We start from the raw sequence: 6,097 nt of genomic DNA, 5'->3' as shown, positions 1-6,097 counted from the left end.
GCTTGCTACTTCTCCGCCATCTTGACTCCTCCCTAATTCCCATTGATTTTAATGGCATCCTTGGAATTGCTCCACAGGCCAGCCATGCTTATTCATGTTGGCCTAATTTGAAATTGAATGTCTCATCCTCTGATCAGCTAGTATTTCCACTGGGTTATTTGCAATGTAGAATGAAATCAGGTGCCCTCCATATGATGGTGCTAGAATGTTCAAACTCAAGACTAGAGAAATTTCCTGGTCAAGATCTGTGCCCAGCCCCCCAACCCCCAGAATGCCAGAAGGAATGAGGATTCTGTCTTTTCATGCCCTGGAAAAGGGTTTCAGGCATACATGGTGATCTGCCAACAATGACGCCAAGAAGCCATCAGGCAGCTTTCTCCTGCATGATATATCTCTGTCTCCCAACAAAATAAACATCGTTTTTTCACCCAGAAAACTCTTGGAATATAAATCATCTGAATAGTTTAAATTTTTTCTTTGATGGCGTGATGGATCACTGGGCATTAGATCCTTGAAGAGATGCTGTTTTTCAGAAGTTGCCTTTAAAACATCACTCACCCTGTCATAACAGATCCAAGTTTTACAGCCCTGCAGCTGTATTCTAAATTGTTGAAGTCAACACTAAGTAAGATGCCTACCATAAATGATTGAAATAAATGTTTTTTCTTTAAAAAAAAAAGGACATTTGAAATTATTTATTTCAAAGGAGTCATTAAACTAATCTGAGTTTATCACACAAGTGTTTACAACTAGTGTCTGTCTGCCTTGTGCCCAGGAGTCTTCCTTTGTATTTTTAAAGAAATGATACATTTTGTTCCAGCTGGTAGGTCCAGAGCACACCTGTCCATTCACATCTGTATGTGGAGGGGTTTATGCTGCTCCCCCCGGGCCTGAGACAATCATAGAAAAGAGATGGCCTCTATCTGCATAACTTCATTCCTGCTCAACATAATCCATCAATTTCTGTTTGCAATTTGATTTTGTCAGCCACCATAATGGTCAATTACTAAGTAACAATTGATCACCGAGTGACCTGATGCTGTTACCTTAGCAACCGGGTATATAGTCTAGTTATTTCAATCATTTAAATGACTAGATTGGATTAGCCCTTGCCATTTGATCAGTAACAGTGACCAACAGAAGACTAATTCTACTGTGTACTCGGACAAAGTCTTATAGGGTAAATGGTTGTTTAATGATTAATTATACAAATTATTAATTATAATAATTGATTTGTATAATTACTTGTGTAATTTGTATAATTGTTAATTATACAAAAGTATTTCTCTGGACAAAAGAAGACACTTGCAGATTTAGTGTCTAACTGGGCAGCTATTCTTTTTTTCTCATGTAGTGAGAAAAATGTTAGCCTTAAAGTCATTGAAAGGAGAATCATACCACAGATAATCTCTCAAACAAATAATATTGAGTAAACTTTTACATGTTGGATGTTGGGGTTCTAGTGATGAATAATTCAGAGTCCCTGCCAGCAAGTAAATCATAGGCTCCCAACAGATATACTGGGAAGGAAATAATTTCAATATAGCATTGTAAGTGCAAATGAGGTATGATGAGAGGAGGAAAAGGAAGCTCCTATTTGTACCTAGAGAAGTCAGGGAACAGACATACAGTCAGGGAACATACATGCACAAAGCTTGAGTAGGTTCTTGAAAGATCAACTGTCATTCTCAAGGTCACCAGCATGAGAGTCAGGGGAAAGTTAGTAAAACACAAAATGGCACAGCATGTGTGTTTTTTTCAAACCTCTTGGTGGAAAATGACAAAAATAAAAAAAAATAATTTGAGAAGAAAAGCAGATTTTTGTTGGAAATTGTAGGAGGCAGGCAGAATAATGACCACCCAAAGATGTCTCCATCCTAATCTCTGAAACCTGTGAGTGTGTTGTTACATGACCAAGGGGAATTGAGGTTGCAGATGGGATTATGGTTGTTAATGAACTAAACAGTTAATACAAGAAGATTATCCTGGATCACCCAAGTAGGCCAAGTGTAATCACAAGGGTCTCCCCCTGGAGAAAAGAGAGGCAGAAGCATAAGAACCGGAGTGAGAAAGACTTAACCAGCCACTGCTGGCTTCAAAGATGCAGGAAGGTCAAGAGACAAGGAATGTGGGCTTTCTCCGGAAGCTGCAAAAGACAAGAAAACAAATTTTCCCTTAGACCATTTCAAGCTACTAGCTTTGTGGTAATTTGTGAGAGTAGCAATAGGAAATGAAGCCTCAAGAAGAGAAGGCATAACCGCAAGCAGATTCTCCACCATCGAAGTTTCTCCCTCTGCCTATGGGCTTCATTTTCTGAGAGAAGCTCTCCCCCTCAGACAGGAGATTTGGCCACTAGTTGCTCTTGGCTCGTATAATAATGGCATTTCACACAGAGAGAAAAATATTTCTCCATCTTGGCTTTAATTAGAAAAAAAAAATATGCCATGGGGGAATTCTGATTGGCTATTTTGAGTCAAATGTACAACCTTTGAATTAAGCTCTCAAAGAAACTAGCCCAGCCTGGGGTTATATGCCCATCATTCTGGCAAATAAAAAGAAAGGGGATGAGAACTTAGGGCAAATTGGGAAAGCCGCTGCCTACTACAGCATGCTGAATGATTTGCAAGTGGTTTACCACAGGGGGAGTTGAAGTCAGTGGTAAGTTCAACTTAAATTCATATGCATAGTTAGATCACATAACTCATAGTTAGAGCACATTACTCTAACTCTGTGGACTTTAAATTGTTCCTAGAACTCCAGCTTTCCTGAACATACGGTTATGAGTCTCCTACCAAAAGGTGGAGGTCATGCATGGCTGAGGAGTTCAATCTATATTGGTCTCTCACCTTGCTTTCAGTATAGGAAACTCAGAAATTGGTCAGCTGTGAGAAGGTCAGCAGAGGAGAGATCAAGGCCTAGAAACTGGATTCCTATCAAGAAGTGCCAGTGCTTGGATCAGATGCAGTCATAGGCAACTGGAAGTCCATTCAGGAATCTTCAGCCTATTGGAAAATGCCTTGGGTTTGGGCCAAGAGATCTGGATTCAAGCCTGAGCTACATTTTTCTTAATTTTATTACCGCAGGCTGGTTCACTTAGCATTGTAAGTCTCATTTGCATCATCTCCAATCTGTACATCGATCATAAAGTCTACTTCCTGTAAAAGCTGTCACTTATTGAGAGCTTACAGGCACCAGACAATTTACAAGGTTCTAGGACCCTTCAGTCATACAGGAGAAGTCACTGGCCTTAGCATAAAGGAAAGATGTAAACTAAAGGAAGTAGCAGGAGTCCTGGTGCAGCAGGATAAACATAAAATCGAAGGAAGACCTGCAATGAGATTAACTCAATGCAGAGGCATTTAAATTGCAAGTCTCACTGCAGATGTGATGGCATCTTGAGCCTGGAGACATTGGGGCACACAGTCTGCAGATGGAGGTCAGTTATGAGGGAGAGAGAGAAATGGAGGGACAGTAGAGAGACAGATGGACAGAGACAGCAGCAGCAAAGAAACAGACACAGAGAGAGGTCATTACACTTGCCATCCGGCCTCTGCTATTCCCTATCCCAGGGTTTCCAAGCAGGCAAACCCCTCTGCAACCTGGCATTCATTAAAGAAAATGTCTCAGATGAAGCCAAAAAAGAAACCTCCAAAAAAAAAAAAAAAAAACATTGTCTTAATGATATCCTCAAATGGCAACTGTTCTCTGAATCTTAGAATCACATTTTGCTGATTCTGACCCTTCAGGCCAGCTAGACTCACCTTCACTTCATGCTGTCTCATCCAATAACAGGCCATATGACTGTCAGGAGCTATTCCTGCCCATCTATCCACACTAGTTTCCTGGGCCGCTGTCACCAGGTACCACAGACTGGTGGCTTACAACAACAAACATGTCTTGTCTCACATTTCTGGAGACTAGAAGTCCCAAGGGAAGGGGTCAACAGGCCTATGTTCCCTTTGAAAAATGAAGGAAAGGGGTGCCTGGGTGGCTCAGTGGGTTAAAGCCTCTGCCTCCGGCTCAGGTCATGATCTCAGGATCCTGGGATCGAGCCCTGCATCGGGCTTTCTGCTCGGTGGGGAGCCTGCATCCCCCTCTCTCTGCCTGCCTCTCTTTCTACTTGTGATTTCTGTCAAATAAATAAATTAATTAAATCTTTAAAAAAAAAAAAAGAAAAAGAAGGAAAAATGAGGAGAATCCTTCCTTGTCAAAGTTTCTGGGGTTTGCTGGAAGTCTTTGGTGCTCCTTGGCTTACAGCTTGTTGTCACAGGTGTTCTCCCTGTGTGTCTCTGTCTTCACTCATGGCCATCTTATTAGAAGGTCACTGGTCTTACTGGGTTAGGGGCCCACTCTCCTCCCATATGACCTCATTTTAGCTTAAGCTAATCACATCTGCAATGACCCTATTTCCAAATAAGCCCACATCTGAGATCCTGGAGGTTAGGACTTCAACATATATTTTAGGAGGACATAGTTCAACCCACAACATCATCCTCTAATTTTTGCCTAATTTCTCCACTATCTGATTATATCCATCTGGTTCCTGACTCATGATTTTCTTGCTTATATATGACCTAGCTTGTCTACTCTGGGTTAGGTGTCGGTATATGGTTGGTACAGATGTGTGTGAGAGAGAGAAGCATCCTCTGACTTCTGGGAGCACGTTGGGTATTATGGTCGAGGCCTCGGTGTTGTTATGAGCTGTCCTGTCCTTGGCCTTCGTATTCTCTTGTTGAACATAATCTCACAAAACATCAATGTCAGACAAAGCTGCTAGGAACACGATGAATCGAAACAAAAACACGATCACTCTATAATCATGTCTGAGCACAGAACAAAACACAGACGTTGTCCAAACCACAAAAGTGACCAAACATCCCTCTGTCTTAGCTAATATGAGTGACTGCTGCTTCTTTATCGATTATGGTTCTGTATTTTTCTAGTCTTTCTTCCATCCAGATAAGGTTAATTAAAACAAATCATTAAAATTACCCCCACCTCCTGAGAACATCAGATCCAGAACAAGACCCCACTTCATAAATGCTCCCCAAATGGCCCAACACAGCCTCAAATCTCAGAGTAAAGCCTTTCTTGCGCCCTCTTCCTGAGTCTCCCCCTGGTAGAATGTTGTACATTCTCTCTCACTGCAACAAGCAATAAACTCAACTTGTTCAACTATGAATGTGCTCCTGATGGTATTTTCCTGGAGGGCACTGACAAGCATTTTAATAATGCATATTAGCTGAAATGCAATAATTGAATTAGGAAACATGCTTTGCATGGGGATGTATTGATCTATCAAGTGATTCCTAGGGGAAGCATTCTACTTCAGACAGAAAAATACAGGTGCAAAAACCGGTATATTTACAGAAGTATTAATTGGTATACAAATATGATGTTCGAATGCAATCATCTCTCTCTTGATTATCAAATCACATTCAGCTCAATCTTTGAGATAGCAGTTTAACATCAGGTTTAGTATCTATCTTTGGTGGTGGGGGGTGTCATCTTCCTTTAAAGGGTCAAAACACTAGAAAACTTATTTAATCCATGAGGAATGAGGGCCACTCAACTTTCACAGCCTGCTGTGGGATGGGAGGGGGAAGCGCTGAGATCTCACTTCTGGCTGCCTGGTGGAGTTGTACTTGAAAATTAACCTTCCTGTATCAGATCAGGCCATCAGCAATCTGTGATGATGCAAATCCCTCAGTGCCTGGAGCCACTGAGTGTGCCCCTTATTTTGGTTCTGCTGGTCACATCTGTCAGTGCTTGACTCATTCAGTCCCAGAGACTGCCATTCCACCCATGTGGGCACTGGCCTCTCCAGGAGTACTCTCAGAAGTGGGTCAAGTGCCTCTCCCTTTGGGACTGAAACTACTCTTCCTTTTCCCTCTAATGAAACCTCCTTTGCAGGATGGGCAGCTCATGCTGAGAGCCTCAGATGCAAAGGTGTCTTTACTCTCATTGCCGCTGTAACTCCCCTGTAACTCCCTATGGAGTGCTTAAATTCCCGTTCCTTTCTGGAAGGGAAGGAACCTCTATGTGTCAACGCAAGGAACCATTCCCAATGATGACATGGGGGTTTCCAAAGCCCTCT

This window comes from Mustela lutreola, chromosome 4 (assembly GCF_030435805.1).
Source record: "Mustela lutreola isolate mMusLut2 chromosome 4, mMusLut2.pri, whole genome shotgun sequence".
NCBI lineage: Eukaryota > Metazoa > Chordata > Mammalia > Carnivora > Mustelidae > Mustela > Mustela lutreola.
The sequence above is the reverse complement of the archived record's forward strand: the minus strand, read 5'-3'. Positions refer to the sequence as shown.